Raw genomic sequence first — 18435 nt, forward strand, 5'->3', positions numbered from 1 at the left:
GAACCTGATCCCCACAGCCAGGTTTATCAGCAGGACGGTGCCATCAGGCACAGAGGCATTCAGGCCTTCCGAGAAGGACTAAATGATCCATTATGTTTTGGCAAGTGCAGCCTCATTTCCTACCTGCTGCTCCTTCTGTGGTCACTCTGAAGCAATTATTTCAGATAATGTGGAAACAGGCCATTGATGGGAGTCCATCAAGAAATCATTATCTCACTAGAAGCAATGCACTGCTTGTTAACAGAATTGGAAGGTGTGCATGCAAAAACATTTTTCTTAGTATTTTTAGCTTCTTTTTTGATGGGGGTGGGGAGAGCAGGAGGGGCTGGAGGCTGTCACCACATTGTCTACGGCATGGTGGCTTAGAGGGTGCAGTGCCACACAGCACACAGTGCTCCCCTTTGTGCTGCCCATGGCCTTGGATGGTGGCTGTGCAGCCAAGGGCCTGGAAGTGCTGCCAGGTTTGTTATCTGTCTGTCTATCTATCTATCTGTCTATCTATCTATCTATCTATCTATCTATCTATCTATCATCTGTCTATCTATCTATCTATCTGTCTAACATCTCTTATCTCCTATCTCATCTATTTATCAATCATGTCCCGCTGCCTTGCACATGATAGAAATTTGTTGTTCCTGCAACATCCTGGGGAAAAAACGCTGGTCTGGCTCTGAGGAGCAGCTCTAGGGAATCTGTCCAGTCTGAATTGCTAAGAAGGCAGGGAAAGCCAGGCAGGATTTGACTGAGACAACTGGATTATCATCTAAATGACAAGCTAATGAAGGAATTAGTGCTTTAATATTTTATTTTATTTTATTTTATGGTTTCTTGCAGATATCTCATAATTTAATATCAGTGAACTATCAGGCAGAAATAGCTGGGCATGTGTGGGGGTGCAAGGGATAGAATGTGGGCACCTGCCCCCTAGCCAGATTCCCACCCCAATTCTGGATACCATTTTTAAACATTAGTTATTTTACAAACAAGTGATCAACCTAAACATTCCAGATATGTTTTCCTTCTATAAATCTGTAACTCTTAATGACTTTTCCCCTCCAGCCCATTGATGTCTTTAGGTCACAGTGTCTCCCCAGTTCTGTGGTGGCTGATGGTGTGGATCCCACTCCATGTGTGTGGAGCTGACCACTACAACTTGTGGTCATGTGCTGAGGTGACAGTCCATGAAAAGAAGTGAAAATTATTGTGTCCTCACCTCTTCAGGAAACAAAGAACAAATAAAGCTGGAAAATTCTGGTTCAAAACAAAAGTAGACTCTGAAAAAGAGCTTTACATAAAATATTTCTGGAGCTTCAAGCTCCTTCTCCAAATATCCCTCCCTCCTGCCTGGCCCCTGCTGGCCTGTGGGGGTGGATCTGATGCCCTCCTGCTGCCACAGGAGAGCAGGTAGGGAATAATTCCTGACCCTTCTCCCCGACCTCAGCACAGGGGTGGCTGCACTGGTTTGTCTCCTGAAGGGATCCTCAGTAACTCACACTAAACCCTGACCACAATAAAGGATGTCAGGCCTCCCTTTGCCACAGAGGGTTTCAGTCAGGACAAAGTGGCACTGCCAGGAACATTCCTCATGGTGAGGCAAGGCAATGCAGCAACTCAGCCTTCTTTTTTTTTTTTTTTTAATGTTCCCACTTCCCTTTTAATATTGTCTTCAATTTGATAAAATAAATGTGTACCGCCTTGCCATTTCATTTTTCTCCAAGAAAACTTCTTTTTTCTGTGGCTCTGAGTTATGTGTGCTTGTAAAAACCTCCTTGTTTAAAGGCCATGCTTTCTGCTGAAGAAATCCAATGGAATCTAAGCAAAGAGCTTGTGCAGATTGAGGCACAGTATTTCCCAAAGAAATGGGCTACAGTTCCAAATTAGGCAGATTTTGGTGCCTTTTTTCCTTTTTTTTAAATTTTAGAGTGCCAGCCCCTTATGTCTGCAGAGGCAGGTGAGGAACCTGAGAGTGACATCAGTGACACGCTCAGTACAAGACCTACAGCAGTTCCAAGCAGGGAACACAGTCCAGGTCAGCAACAAACATTTCCCTAAGCTCTTACCAGATGGAGGCACTGGGACTGGCACCTCAAGCACAGGCACCCCAGAAATTAACAATTGAATGGTCTTTTCTAGTGTGCAGTCCCTGGGTCACACATGGGATCTTCCCCCTTTTTGGGGCACAGGTTGGTTTTATGTCACTCCCTTGAAGGGCAGAATTCAGCTGCTGGCAGTGCCAGGAGAGCAGCAGAACTCCTGAGGACACTGTCACCCCAAACACTGCCTGGGGCCCTGGGCAGCTCAGGCACCATCTGGCACAGTCACCCAGGGCTGTCCCTGTGTCCCCAGTGTGCTCAGCAGCTGCTCCCTCCCAGATGCTGCCCCTGCCCAGGATGGAGCACGGCAACACTGCAGCCTGGGGTGAGGGCAGGAATGGCCATCACAGCTTCAAGTCCTCACTCAGGACCAGAAGAAGAAGAAAACCTCTTTATTTTGAGAGCAGTCCAGAACCAGGGTAGCTGTGGGGGAAGTTGCACATCCCCTCTGAGCCAGTGCCCAGCTCAATGCCAGGGATGTGTCTGGGCACAAAACCTGCCCTCAGTGTGCTGGGTCTCACCGTGGGACACCAGCAGTGCTCACAGCTCAGCACAGCGCCTTGTTTAGTCAGCAGAATTAAGCAAGTGCTGAATTAGGGCTTTGCTGTCAGGACTTCACCTGCCAGAGTCATTTTATCGCAGGAAGAACATCCCTCATACCACAGTTCCCTCCTAAAGGGAAAATACAATATTATCCCAATTAAAGAAAAGCTTTTTTCTGCAGCTCTATCACTCCAAATGGAGCAGGATGACAGGCAGATCAATGTAGGTCCTGTAAGCCAGAACAGGTATTGAGAATTTGTTCAGAGAGAGGAAAAACCTTTTCCTCCCACCAGTGCCATTTATAATTTATGGCTGGGAAAAAGCAGGAAGGAGATGTTTGTGTGTGTGTGCAGTAAAATATTGCAGATTACCACCCCTGGGCTCTTCTCCTTTGTTTTTCCTGGATGAACAATATTGGGTACCTGATCCCAACAGAACCCCTTTCAGAATTGCTGGAGTGCTGCACAAATGGTGCTGTGTTGATAAATGCCTTTTTTCCCTGTGTTGGCAAATCAGTGTGGTACAAAGATGGGAGCAGGAAAGGATAAACACATGTACAGTGATTCTAGCAAGCAGGTGCAGGATAATTCCCAACACAGCCTGTAAAGGCTGCTGCCATTTGAAGGTGTCAGCACAGTAATGGGAGATGGATGGCAGCAATATTTGCTGGGGCTCCTGCCAAAACCACACATTGCTTGAATCCACACTATTGGTGCTCCTCTCTCCTCACCTGAGCTGCATTAGAGAGCAATGTGGGAGGGAGTCACACAGGATGTTAACTGGGAACTGAGCAAAGGCCGAGCATTGTAGCACACAACTTGTGTCCCTGCATGGCAATCAAATTCTTCTTACTCCATGTGTGCTCTGCATGGTGGTGAGGGAGCTCACCCTGCAGCACTGGGAAAGGCCCTTTAGCTGCCCCCAGGTGCCACCATCAGGATGGCAGCCCATGGACAAGGGACAGAAGAAGGGATGTACAGATGGACACACAGAAGACCCAAATGGAGTGTGAATGGGGATCTGCTGCTGCTGGCCAGGAAAGGGTCGGATTTATCCACTATAAATATGTGCATTTGATATATAATGGGGACATAAAGGTGGGAAGGGAAGGGAAGGGAAGGGAAGGGCAAACCAAAGAATCAACAGAAGGAAGAAAGAATGAGTGGAAAGAGGGACAGAAAAGACACTTTTCATAAGTCTAAAAGACAAAAATTACTTAATGTATAATTTTTTTGCCATTCCCTCTCAAATATGAGTTAGACCAGTAGCATCAGGAATTTTTGCTGACACTGGAGCAGGTTATTGCAAACAAAAATGGAAGTGGTTTCATTGGTTCTTGTCCTTGTTTTGTCCTTGTTGCTTTACGGCACCTTCTACAACAGTCGCGCTTTACGACCGTATTTACGACAGTCCGCCTTACGGCATTTTACGACAGTTGCGCTTTACGGCCGTATTTACGACAGTCCTTTACGCGTCTTTACGACATGTCGTGCTTTTACTGGGTTTTTACTGACCCGCTCTTACGATTTTTTTCGGCGCCTTTTTACTCCGTTTTTTTTCCTTTATTGTTTTACGATGGTTTATTTTACGACGTCGTGTTTGGGTTTTATATGTCGCGCTTTGTCTTTGGTGTTTTTCTGGGTTTTTTCTTGCCCATCTTGGGATTTTTTTCGGTTTTTTTTCCCCCTTTTTTTAATTTTTTTTTCTGTGTTTTTTCTGGGCCATCTTAGGTTTTTTTCTGTGATTTTTCTGGGTTTCTTTTTTTCATTTTTTCTTGCCCATCTTGGGGTTTTTTTCTTGGTTTTTTCTGGGTTTTTCTTGCCCATTTTGGGTTTTTTTTCTGGGATTTTTTTTGTTTTTTTTTTTTTTTCTTGTCCATCTTGGGGTTTTTTTCAGTTTTTTTCCTGGGTTTGCTCTTGCACATCTTGAGGTTTTTTCCTGGGATTGTTCTGGGTTTTTTCTTGATTTTTTCTTGCCCATCTTGAGGTTTTTTTTTCCTGGGTTTTTGTGGGGGTTTTTTGTTGCCCATCTTGGCTTTTTTTCTGTTTTCTTTCCTAGGTTTTTCTTGCCCATCTTGGGGTTTTTTACTGGGTTTTTTTGGGTCTTTTCTAGCCTATCTTGGGGTGTTTTTCTGGGTTTTTACTCGACCAGGACCAAGAAAAAAAAAAAAGCCGGGGTGGGGGGGGAAGGCAGCTGGGGATTTTTTATTCTAAACAATGAGTTGCAAAACCTGAAAAGCAAAAGTCACACACACAAGGTTAAATCCAGTCAGCAGGCACTCACACATGCAGAGATGAGCAGACACAGCCATGTGCTCTCACACACGCTCACACACTCTTTCCACTTACACGCTCGCTGCAGCCCTTACCTGAGACGCTGAAGAACGTGCTGTGACACATCTTCTGGCTGCTGCTCCCTGACATCAAATGGTAGATTCAAATGGTAGATTGGGGAAATCAGCAGCCTCGGGGACCAGTGAGACAGCAGGAAGGGTCAACGAGTGGCTATCTGACTGCTAGGACTTGTCCCCACTCTGGGCTGATAAATTTTCTACCCAAAATCCCATAGAAGACAGATGAACAGTAAAATTTCTACAACTGTTCTACCTAACTGTGACTACCTGCCAGGGCAGGGCAGCTCCAACCATAAGTTGGAGCTACTCTCCCATCTCCAGGCTGTGGCCCCCAACTTATCTTTTGGATGATCAGTGATGTGGATCCACGTTGCACCTGAAATGAGTCTGCCTCGGAGGGCCCCGTGATTGCCTGTGAGCCTCTCGGTCAGCTACAATAAGGAAAACCAAATCCAAAGTATGAGTCCAGAGTTATGTGGACCAAATCCCAGCAAGGCAGCTACTTGCCCTCTCCTGAGTGTGCCTGGCTCCTTCAGGCTCCAGCTTCATCCTGATTCCAAGGCTGTGGCCTTTATTAGGAGTGGCACCTGGGTTAGAGAAAGGCAAAGTTAAATGGCATTGCTGTGAGTGCAGTGGATGACCTTGTGTGCTGTAAGACATGGGAATGCCTCTGCTATGCTTCTGAAAGCCTTGGGGGGGGGTCCTCAAATAAACACCCTTTCTCACCCAAAGTGTTTCAGCACTGCCTCTGTTATGAGAGAGGCGTTTTCTCTGGCCCAGAGCCACACAGAATAGTTTCAGGAAAAGCCTCTGCTGTCTTTGCCCCAAGCACCAAAGCACTGCTTTCCTCCAGCAATGCCAGAACCTTGGCACTCCACAACACGACACCACCACCCTGGCAGCTGAGCAAGAGCAACGAAGGCAAAATCTGCAGAGGAAAATTTGTATCCTGGATTCAGAAGCTTGCAGTGCCTTCTAAATGTGCACTGCAATTCATCCCAGGGATGGTCTGGTGAGAGCAAGGAGCCCTCTTTGCTCCAGCTCTGAGCCTGGCTCTGGAGAGCTGGGTTAGTTCACAGCTCTGCCACAGGTAAAATATTGGACATGACGTGTGCCCTCTGTTCCCTTCTCTAACGAGAGATTATTACTTCAGTGCCTCACACTGGTGAGAAAAGACAGAATTCATTAACCTCCCTGTGTTCTCAGACACTCTGCTCACAAAGGTCACATATCAATTACAGTAAAGAAGTGGCTATTTGAGGGGATTAGGCTGAGTTAACACACCAGCAAGTGTTCATATTAAGATGAGCAGCTGGCATTAGATCTGGTACCAGCACCTTGGAGAAACTAAAGAAATACCTCACAAACTCCTTCATTTACCATCTGGTGTTGGTTATAGCAAGGATGCAGTGGAGTTGTAAATCCTGATCACAGTTCTCTAGAATCACAATAAATTGTCCTTTTCAGCACACCCAGCTCCTGTAGAGGCTTTGCTGCTGTCAACAACCAGCACAGGAAAGTGATTTTGGGCCCATGTGCCAGGTTTGCCCTTCTGGCCTGAGCTGGCATTGGGTTCCAGAGGGTGTTTAGCCCCTGGGAATTACACTGGGACACTCATCTAAAAAACCCCTGCAGCATCAGTGCTGTGGCAGTTTCCTCTGGTCAAATCAAAATGTGTGCCCAAACATGAAACAGAATTAGCTCCACTTTTGTTGCAAGTACCACAGATAGAAAAGGCAATGGAAGAGAGAGTATTAAAGAATATCTTTCAACTTTTTATCCCAATAATGATATTTTGTACAAGAAATCTAAAAAGATTTACAGTGGGCAATAGTATTTATGTATTTATCTACACATATAAATACATATATAAAATTGTGTTTATGTGGAGATGTATAAAGCAAATTATTCTGTTTTTCCTCTTTGGGTTTAAACATCCCTTGTTCCTTTCCTGATCCCCTATAATCCTTCCCCCCTCCTCAGGAAGTATTGTTTAGCTACATTTGAGGTTTTTTTCCAGTAGCTGGTTTTTCCAACTAAAGCCAATTAAATCTGTAACCCAATTTCATTGTCATTCCTTGTGACTTTTAGGGTCTTGCAATTTTACTTTCTCCCTGAAAGGACCTCTCATGGGATTTCAAAGCAATTCCATTTTTATTAAAAAGAAAATCTTTGAAGATATCATGCAAAGATTGAAATGGTGGATGGGAAAAGCTAAACAACCCAACACTTCCTCTTTTTTATAAGGCTGGTGAGCTCTTTGATGCTTCAGTTGTGATGACTTAGTGCGTGAAGCAGAGGGACTGAATACATCAGTCCAGAGCATGGTTGTAGGGACTGCTGTATCTGAAACACCAAAGCAAAATACTTTTCTACTGCTTTTTAACTGGTTTTGGTCTATCTCTAACCAAAGGCTCTTCTGCTGTAACTACTTATGTAACACAAATTAATGACCATTCAATTTCTCAGTGAAAAATAAAAGGGACTTCAACAAACTTATCCACAGCTCTTCCCAGTGCCATACCCACCTCTGCCAGGGAAAGGAACCACCAACAATTCAATGGGAAGTGAAAACAATGACACAGAGCTCGATGGGAAGAACAAAAGCAGACGTAAAGCAGGTTTGAACCAGAGTTTCCCACTGCTGTCCCTCAAAAGCATTCCCACCTCCGGTAAGTACCTGCTGCCCATTGCTTCCCAGTGGAATTCTCAGGGATACTCAGGCTGCACAGTAGAAGTTGCCAAGGAAACTGGATTCACTTATGATTTCACATGTTGATTATTTCAATCTTTTTTTTCTCCACCCACATACACCTTAAAATTAGTATTGTCCTTCATGGTCTAATTACCACACTGGCATTGCCATTCAGGACAGGAAATTGCATTTGCCACCTGAATCCAAGCTTCAGCCACTCTCGTTCTTAAAGCAAGACATTAAAAACACCTTCAAAATTATTTTTTCAGTAGATTACTTCAAATTGGCTTTTTCCACACTGATAACCAAAATATCCAATGGTACATCCAGCTGAAGAGCATAAATGCAACATTCCCTTACTCTGCTGCAGCTGTAAAACTGGAAGTAGACAAGGCAAAAAAATGTGATTTCCCTTTGTTGTTTTTTTTTATTTCTGTGTCACCATATTGGGCACTGGCCACACGATCCCAATGCCTTCAGAGTCAGAGGGAGTTAACATTGAGCTCAGTAAAGCTGGAATCCCCAGTGCATTTCTGGGAGGTCACCAGCTCCCAATTTAAAGTCAGCTGGAGCTGGATGAACCACTGAGATGCCTGCAGTCTACATGAGCTGGAACAACAGCTCATGGACTGCCCAGACCTTCAGACTACACAAATTACAACTACAGTTTGTATGTGGACAGATATGGACTCCTAGGGCTTGCAGAGGATTTTTAAGAGTTCTACATTTTGATCCCAGTCTGGAATTTTCCCCCCTACTTTGGCCATAGCTCTGTTCACAGAGATACTCCAAGCCATGACCTTCAAATGAGAGCCAAATGAGAGAGCACAGTGAGGGTGATCATTATCCCATCATGGCACTGTCAGAGCAGTGTTATTATCTCTGGGTGTGTTTCCATTTGTCCCTTGCTTTTCCAAACGAGATGAGAGATGAACCAGATGGCAGAATAGGAGAGGAAAATGATGAACAGAAAACTGAACACATGAGCTCCTTTACCCTCATGAGGAGACCACCTTGCATTTGGTTTTTCTGCACCTTTGGGAGTCTTACCTGGCTGAGCCTTGCAGCAGGTTCCTCCCAAGCCATGGGATGCAGCTCAGTCAGGATGGATCATGGTCTCTGTATGGATTATCCCATGCCTGAGGCTGCTCTTAATAAAGAGCAATTAAACAGAACCTGGCAGAACACCAAGGATGACACACTCCTCCTTCAGAGAAATGGGAGTCTGTTATCAGCTCCAAAATTCAGTGGAAGCTGAGGACAATTCCCAGGTGCTCCCAACTTCCCTTGGAGCCCATGATAAGGAATAAGGGCAGGTGTGTGCGGGTCATTTGGCTGCTATAACAGATCTGACAGCTGGACAGCTCCACAAGGACTGAAAAAGGGAATTCTGAACAATAAGGCACAGTTGACCCAATGGATAGTTTTGTGGAATGGAGCTATTTTATCTGATTTTAAGTGGCTTAAAAATTGGGTATTAGCAGGGGATCGTTACACAGTTACAGTTCCATTAACCAGCTGCAAGGCTGACATGTTTGGTTCAGATATGCCATTTTTCTTCTACTGCTGCTTAAATCCAACTAAAACCACTGGAGTTGACTAGTTCCACTGGCATGAGTAGCTTTTTAAACTGGTGTTTGTTTGAAAAAAAAAATCCACTTATATCAAATGTTTTACTTCCATACACACTGACAAACCTCTTAACAGAGTCATTGGCATGGGAAGAAAAAGAAACAGTGCCATGGTTCACAGAGTGCATCCAAACACTGGTTTCCAGAGGGCTCGTGTAAGATCTCATGTCAAGTTGCAGGAGTGAATGTGGAGAGGGGTGTGAGGGGTGTGGCAGAGCCCTAGGGACGCCCCTCTGAGCAGGACAGGGACACCTGGAAGTGTGCAGTGCCTCCACAATGCAGTGACATGAGACTCCCAAGGGTTATGGCTTTGATCTGGCCCCTGTCCCCTTAACAGTGGGAACAAGTACAAATGGAATTAAACCGGAACAACGGCGCTGTGATCAATACTCTGAGGCGTTTTCAAAATTAAATCTTTATTTTGGGGACTCACCTCCTGAAGTTGCCTGGTTCTCCTCAGGAATTTGGCGAGTTTCATCATGCCAAGCAAAGAACCTGCACCAAAACTGTTATTTTATTTCCTAGGAAAATTAATCAGTGCCTTCCATCAGCTCCTACAAGCTCCATCTGTCTTGTCTCCAGCAAACATTGGAAAGCACATCTACACATTTCCTTCAAAACTCAAACCTAACGATTGATTAAGAAAAGGGAAAAAAGGGGAGTTTGCAGACAAAGAACATCTTTGTTTGTTGACAGCAATAAAATGTAACTTGTCACCAGAGCTGATATGTTGTATTAATGGCTTTTCTGTGAAAACACTGGGCTGGCTGATATAAATATTGATGTGAGCACACTGGCTTGGGAAGTGTGTGACAGATGGAAACTTTTTAAGGTGAACATAAAATCATCTTCAGTGTTTCTTCAACTCAAAACTCAAATATCCCCTTTTAATTGGAAGCCATTATTAAGTTTATCATCAGAAACAATATTTGCTGCTGATGCAGGAGATAGAGGAAGGAAAAATCTGCTCACCTGCTGCTGCTGCCAGGATCCCTGAGGAACAAAACTGAGGTAGGATCTCCAAGGAGGCTGGAGTGGGAATGTCTGTTGTGTGTTTGGGCTATTTTATTTTTGGTATGAAAATGTCTTGGTGCTCCCAGTGACAGCCTGGTTGCCATGGTTACTTGTGAACCAGCCTCCCCCCAACCTGAGGAGCCAGACTATGCTTTCTTCTCCATTGGATGTGTCCACGTGGACATTCCCAGAAAGAATCAGTCTCTCAGGAGCTGTGGGACCAAATCAGCATCCAACACTCAGAGTGTGCTTTCAGGGAAAAAGATGTAAGAACATTCCAGACACTCTATAGAAACAAAATTACTGCATCTCCCCACCCTCACCAGCCTTTCCAAGTTGATAAAAATCTCTTACACACAAATATTAATTCTTTTGAGGGAGCTGAGGTTCCATAGACTCTCTTTGGTGCAAACACTGAAGCTTCCCCTCAAGAGCTCTCAAGCCCATGTGCCCCTTCCAAAGGCTGCTCCCCTACTCAGGCAGCTGGAATTGGCTGGGAAAAAAGGAGCCAGCTGAACCCAGGAAAAAGGGCACTAAAAAAGTAATGAATATCCACAAACTGCACCAGCTGCTGCCCCAAAGGGGCTCAATTAAAAGATAAATATAATTAGTTTTAGTTAGTCTATAAAGCACTAGGGGATTTTCAGCACCCCATTGTGCAAGGACTGCACAAAGCCAGAGGGAGGGATTCCTCCTCCTCCAGCCCTGTGTGGGCATGAGTCTCCTTTGGAAACTCCCGCAAGCAGAAAAACCCCACCAACCTAGAAAACCTTAAAGAACCTCAAACATTTTTACTGCTGTCAAAGAATAGAGGGAAGGAACAGCTTTCTACTCTCCTTTCAGATGGGAACCAGGGCACAGGGAGCTGGTCAGGACTCACCTCTCCCTGAGAGCACCAGGTCCTGCTCAGCACAGCTGGGAATGCTCTGGATGGAGCAGGAACAGTGAGGGTCAGTGAGGGACAGCCCCACGGCAGCTGCAGTGTGGGGGCAGAGGCAGCAGTCCTGCTCCAGAACACCCCAACATGATTTGCACGAGGTCTGGCATTCCTGAAAAACAAAGAAAAGAGAAGTCCTTTCAGTTAAACCAAAGAAATGAATGTAAGGCTTACATTTACAGGAAATTGTAGCAAAGCAATGAGCAGCTTTGCCCTGCCCCACCTCACTGAATGTGAAGGTCACAACCAATTTCAGACCATGATTACTGTTCTTAATAAGTTTTAACTTATAATTCTGCCAAGGTTACACAGACTGCTTAAAAAAGGTAAAAAGCACCACGAGAGAAGAGTCAGGTGCCATTTCACAGCTTACAAACAGAACACTGAAAAATCCAGGGATTTGGCCAAGTTTGTAGAGGAATTTGTAACAGAGACTGAGACTGCAGCACCCAATTGATCTGCTGATATTTGAGCTGCAGGAGCAAAAGAAGTGACTTGGAAAACACAAACAGCAGACCTGCACTGGAACAAGCCCACAGGGAACATAAATGGCAAAATGGCTTTTAAATGTATTTACAGCTCAGAAAGAAGAACAACACATTTCAGGTGTTGATGGGCATGATTTATAGAGAAGCATTTCTGCTCCAGAATTTCTGGACAATCTGTACTGTGGAGCACAGATGGCAGAAATAGGAGGTCAGGCTGACCAGGGCTGGTGTGCAGGGATTCAGAACCCAAACAAAAGGGAAAATGCAGAACCTGAGCCAGAAGTACTTGGAAGATTTGTGCATAAAAGATTTTCTGCATTAGGACAGAGGAATGTGAGGACGTTAAATACTGGCTGCTCCTTCTCGTGCTTTAGCTCCAGCAATGACATAAATCACACCTCACACCAGTCTAATGCTATACATGACACAGGATTTACATGGCATGGGGAAGACACGGACAAACACTCTGACATCACAGAGGAATTCAGAGACTGGGGGAACCATGGAGACCATTCTGAGTTAGCAACAAAATCCACTGCAAACTGGCGTCAAGGAGCTTTTAAAGTGTTGGTGTCACAATTTCACTGAACTCTAGAACAGCATCTCCCTCTGAGGAAAACTTATTTTGAATACGGGGGGGCAAAAATCCACCCCCAGCATAAAAAGGGAAAATCCAGTTATTTCATCTTATCTATATTACAAAATGTTTGTTGGCTGAACTGGGTGAATTTGTCTAAGAATCTGCTATTACACATCACTAAAACCCTCAGCATTTACAGAACAGCTGCTGTAAAGAACAAGGCACTCCAGGTCCAGAAAAACATCTGTTTTCTGAAGTTCATCTTCAAGTAACACTTCTGAAATCCAAATTCACCTCTTAACACCCCAACAACCCTGAGAAGTGGCCCTGAGGTGAATAAATTCCACAGCCTGGGACATTCCTTGTGCAGCTCCATGAACTCACCAACCCTTTTAGCCAGCAGCCCTAAGGAGCAGAAGCAAATCTTTATTTTATGGATCTCCTCAGCCTTGCAGGTTGAAAGAGCACCCAGGAGCTCGAGTGACCTTTACAAGACAATCCCAGGACTTGGTTTGGCAGACACAGAGCTCAGTCAGATTCAAGGGGCAAGGACCCACTGCTCTGAGAGGACAAATCAAACTGCAGCTTCAGAGTCAGAACCACCAACTGACCTCACCAAAGTATTTACAGCCCAAATCTTTGCTTTCCCAAGGCTTAACAGTCTGGGGGTTGGACAATTCCTGGAAATGTTCTTTAGGAGACAGGAGGCTCAGTCCAGCAAGCCCTCTGCCTTGCCCTGCCTGAAACTCCCCCACAATTCTTTCAGCCATAATTTCCTTGGCTCTTCCTGCCCTTTTCCACCCATTTCCCAGCACTTTTCTGTGCACATGAGTTCAAACCAAAGGGGATAAAGAGGAAGCCAAATCCCGCTGCCCTGTGGTCTCAGTGGTGGCTCCAACCATTGCTCACTGGAGAAAGCTGAGCCCCCACCAACCTCCTCCCATCCTACGGCTAAAAAATGATCCCTGAAACAATCCCACAGGTGTTTAAAATGGAGACAGAGTCCTGTGATCCTGAGGAAGCAGCAGGACCTGCAGACCCTGTATGGAGAAGAGCTCAGATCATTCCTGGTTCAGCCTCCTCAGCTCCAGGCTCAGCCCCTCGTGACCACCCTGCAAACCTCCTGCCCAGCTCTGATTGATGGGCTGAGTAAATCCAAGCAAAACGCAGCAGTAAAAGAAATTTGTGAGCTAATTTACTGCTACCATTTAGGTTAAGGTTTTTAATAGTGATTTGCCTTTATATTTTAGATAAAGATTTGTGAGGAACCAATTACCCAAGGCAGCACAAGTAGCTGTGACAGCTGAATTCAATGCATGAGCTACCCTTAGAAAGCACTGCCTGATTTTCTGATAGAAAGTGCTATGGTTAAATAGAGAGGCCAGAGCCTGTAGCTTAAAATGGGGGAAAATGATGAAGATAATTCACATGGAACGTGGCTTTTGAGGATAAAAGCTTCCCAACACAAGAAAAGGAGATCATTACTGTATATTTGTATAAAGTCAGGGCCAGTTATTTTTGTGGGCTCCATTGAAGCTGTGCCAATTTATACCACCTCTAAAGAGTTCATTAAACATCTGTCTCACCAGCACGTTGCTCCAGGATTTGAACATTTGTTAATCTGAAAGATTCATTTTTCTCCTAATCCAGCTTGGTACCTTTCTTAAGACTGGGTGTGAAATGTTGGTGGTTCCTGCACTTTTTCCCTGCATTAAGCACCCACTGTATTCCCTGCAGAGTCTGGGAAATTACAAGTGTCTGTTCAGCTGGGCTGGGGAAGGACCTGAGACCCAAACTGGAGCTTTTTAGCTCAGCCTTGCTTTGGGTTCAGGGCTCTGTTGCCCCTCAGAGCAAAGGGCTTTTTATTGCTGCAACGTTGGGTTGTTTGTGCTAAACTCAGTCAAGTCAGATGAATAATTTGCACTGAGTTTTGATTGATTTGGTGTCTTTTTCAGTTTGCCAGGGAGCAAGGAACCAATTGCAATTCCTCATTAAAAATCACTTCTGCTTAATTCCTGCAACTCCAGTTGTGGACACTGAACCTCAACCCTAAGCCTTGGTAAGCACAACTCTGCATTTTCCTAGGAAGAAATTGTCTAAATAATCTGCAACACTCAAACATCTGTTGCTTTCAGGCCACCGGTGAAAAAGGGCTTAGCAATGTAAGAACCTTCCCAAAGTAACTGCAAAAGGGACAAGCCCTAAAAAGGGAGATGGTTTTGTCCTTTTTAGTCATCAGCTCTCTCCAGCCCCTCACTGAGCAGTGCCCAGCGTTCTCCTGGTGCTGCCACAGTGGATCCTGTCAGCCTGCAGGAAATGAAGGCTGTAAAATGATTTCCACTGAAAGCAACAGGCCTTTTCCATACTGGCATATGTTGGCATCCAGGATTTGTGGCTGCCGGCACAGAAACTCCCAGAAGTGACACTGAAATCAGCCCCAGTTATTTTGCATTATTTTGCATATTCTTGTGTAACAATAGCTGTGCTGAGCTGGCAGTGAGGGATTCTCAGGAACAGTCTGGCACCTCCCTCCACACCTCCAGCTCCCAGATCCGCAGCACAGGCACTGCACTGGAGGAGTTTTAGAATCACAGTCAGGATCAGCTTGTTACAGATCCACACCCACGGGCTGGGCTCTTATCCACACTCCAAAGGAATTTTACTACCTTTGATTTTGCATAAGGGCCAAATCCAGAAATAACAGCATGCCAGAGTTGGGGAGATTTGGGACAGGGTAAGGCACTGCAAACATTAAGCCTCCATTTACAAAGCACAAGTAAAGCAAACTACCACATTAATCCTCTCAGGCTTAAACTCTCCTGCTCCTTCCAAGAGATTAAAAGCATATGCCAGATCACAGTAATCAGAGGGTGAGCACTCCTTGTCCTACTTTCCCCTGCACTTCCATCCCACAGCAGGCAGATGAGATGTCTGGCACACTCCTGTCCCCCCCTGATCTCAGTGAGTGCTGCAGGAGCCCTGCACCTCTGCACAGCTGGAAATAGGCATTTACATTTTGTGGCTTTGGGAGGAAACCTCCTCCCACACACTTGGAATTCAGGGCTCAAGAGGAGGCATTTTTGTCTCTGTTAGTGAACAGTGAAAAGTTTCTGATCCCCTGTAATAGAAATTAATTCATTAAAGGCCAAGTGGATCCCTCTGTAGGTACCAGCCACTTCCAAGGATTTATAATAAACAATACCCAACACTGCCCACTCTAAGAGTCAAGAATTTGTGCTGCTCTAAGGTAAAAAGCTGCTGAATCCCACCTGGGGAAAGTTCTGATGTGCTGGAGTAAAGAGAGGAAAAAGAAAAAAAAAAACAACCCTGCTTTTCAAACAGCAAAGATTTTGATAAACAACCACCAGAAAGCTTTTACTCTTTTATAAGTATTATGTCTGTGATTTTTGCTTGGCTCTTCTCTCATTATCTCCAATGTATTTTTTAGACAAAGGCTGTTCATTTAGAAAAGTGAAATGCAATATTGAATAGTTAAAAAATTCTCATGGTGCCATCCCCATTAGCTCAGGATCTGAGCAGGGAGCATTTGCCATAAATAATGCACAACTTAATCCCTCTGCATTTTTTTAAAGAAAATCCCAACATGCTACAAAGTAACAAGAAGGAAGAGAAACCCATTTCTGTAAATACATCCAACTCCTATAAACTTCCTAATCAATAACTTTTGTGATACACTGAGCTGAACAATTGATGGTTAGTGAATAATTTAATGACTTTTGGCAGCTTCTACTCCAGAACTGACTGTGAAAAGTTTGGATTTTTCTCCAGCACATTTTCTTCTACAAATTTTCTCCTACATAATTTGTATGAACAGTTATTGCTCTTCAGAGCATTTGTGAGCACTTCCCTGTGCCTGTGATTGAATTTTGAGCTCTTTCAGACAGTTTTAATTGGGTGCATCAATCAAGCAGCATAATTTCCTTTTCTAGACATAACCTTACCAGTCCAGTCTCTTTTTCTCCACGTTGTAATCCATTGCCTAATCCAGAGTGATGGTCCCTAATCTCTGTGGTTTGGGACAGCATTTAGGGATGTGCCACTTTCTAAACTGGTAATTGCTTTCCAGAACAGAGGTAGGGATAATAGCAGCTTTACTGAGTCTCTGAATAAGCATTTTTAGGTCATTAAGAAGTGTAAATTTAGGAAGTTTCTGTCCTCACCTGTCCAGTTTCTCCACTCCAGCTGAAAGCCCTGGGGCTGGTGCAGGCTGGCACTGGGGACTGAATGTGAACTTTGGGAGAGAAATTCAGAATGTGAACTTTGGGAGCCTGAGAGATCACAGGCAACCCAGGTTTTAGCTGTGCAAGTAATGCAAGATGGGAAAACATTCCTCTCCTGAGAATGGAAATTCAGTTGGTAAAGACAGTCAAGGAAGACTCTTGAAGAAAAAGAAAGAACAAATCTTACATCACATATGAACCTGAAATTCTGTCAAGGTGAATCTTCAGAAAATCTGGCATTGAACATCTGAAGGTGAGAATGAATTTGTACTGATGGCTTTTTAGAGGAGGATGAATATGTGATTATATTGCCAACATGTACTTCTAAAAAAATATGCAGAGTGATGCATTTGAGCTATGGTTATTTCTAAAATTGTATTTTTTGTAGAACCTTTGCTCTTCCTTCCCCCAGAGTTGCCACTAATTAATTACAATTATTTGGAATTGTAATTACGTACACAACAATGGTGGTAGCTGGGAAGGGAAAGGATATAAAGTTTTTGTTTGACTTTAGAAATTTTGTGCTCTTTAACTCAGTAACTTTGTAAGTCAACATTGAACACGTGAACTTGGGACCTGAGCTAAACACTAACAGGATACTGAGTTTTCTCCTTTTCAGTAGGAATTCTGACAGTTATGATGGAAAACTCTTCCAAGTGTTGTTTAAGTGTGGTGGGCAGAGAGAAATGAGACCCTTCCTGCTCCCACCTCCACCCCTCCAGTGGCTCCTCCCTGCCACGTGCTCATTACTGCTCCCAGTGCTGGGTAAAAGTGGAGAGCAGCTGGAATTTTCTTCAGTAAACTTGTATAGGTGGAGGAGCAAAACATTGACAGGCTGATTTTGTAATTACTCACTTTTTTCATGCCATAGGGCTGTCATTTCAATTTTCCTTCAGGATTATGTTATGCCATTTATGGCTTTTCTTCAGTGATTTGTTGACTCAAGTTGCCTTTGGACCCTGTTCACTATTTCTGGCTGAAACTTTCAGATTTAATGTTTTCAAAGTTAATATTTTTCACTGAAAAATGCCCCTGTCTTTAAATATAAACTTTCCCCAGATTTACACATTTTTGGATGAACTCCTGCAGGAGTCAAACCTTACACTCAAGTGTTTTGTTTAGGAAAAAAGAAATCCTATTTCTGTCCTAAGGAATGAAAATGGAATGGTTCAATTACTCATTTCAAAGCAGCTCTTCTTTCTAAAGCTTGGAAACTACATTTCAGTGGAGGAGAGGAAAAGAATGGAATATATTTATTGAACTAAGGCAACTGGAAGAAATTAGAATCACAGGGAGGGGTTTTGTTTGTTTGTTTTGTGCCCATTTCAGAGCAGACACCATTTTTTCAACAAGCTTTGCTGTTCTCACACCAGATGGCTTTATTTTTCCAATACTTTATTTTCCTCACTTATATTTTCACTGCAAGTATCTTGCACATGGAAAGAGGATGGGAATGCTTTTTATTAATCTGCCAGATATTTAACTATGCACTAACTCATGCTGGCATCTGAGCCAAACATGGGGCACCAGATGATTCAATGTGTATATTCCCAGCACACCATGGAATAGCAGGAAGGCTGGATTATCCCTATTCAGTAATTATCAGAGCTACAAAAAGAGCTGTTTGCCAAAGCATTGCTTTCAAGGGTTCAATTAATAAATTAAAAATGGGTATCAGCATTTTGATGCATTCCTGGAGCAATTCCCCATTTAACAGGCAGGAATTTGGTGAGCTTGGGGGTTGCACAGAGCAGTGGGGCTGAATTCAGCACTGCAGAGAAACTGCTCAGCTTCTGCAAGGGAGACAGAAATGTGCAATTAAAAACCACCACATCCACCATCCATGTTTATCTGGTGCTG

The 18435-nt window shown here is 44.1% G+C and overlaps 1 long non-coding RNA gene across 1 annotated transcript in view; it reads right to left on the minus strand.

Moving 5' to 3' along the window:
• Positions 1 to 10291: 10291 nt before the first annotated feature.
• The window catches only part of LOC135445053 (uncharacterized), a 61007-nt gene continuing 52863 nt past the window's right edge, over positions 10292 to 18435 (minus strand). The window contains exons 3-4 of the long non-coding RNA XR_010439444.1: positions 11210 to 11378; positions 10292 to 10541 (exon numbers count right to left, since the gene is read on the minus strand). This is a non-coding gene — a long non-coding RNA (uncharacterized LOC135445053). The remainder of the gene's footprint in view (positions 10542 to 11209; positions 11379 to 18435) is intronic.

The sequence above is a fragment of the Zonotrichia leucophrys genome, chromosome 3 (assembly GCF_028769735.1).
Source record: "Zonotrichia leucophrys gambelii isolate GWCS_2022_RI chromosome 3, RI_Zleu_2.0, whole genome shotgun sequence".
NCBI lineage: Eukaryota > Metazoa > Chordata > Aves > Passeriformes > Passerellidae > Zonotrichia > Zonotrichia leucophrys.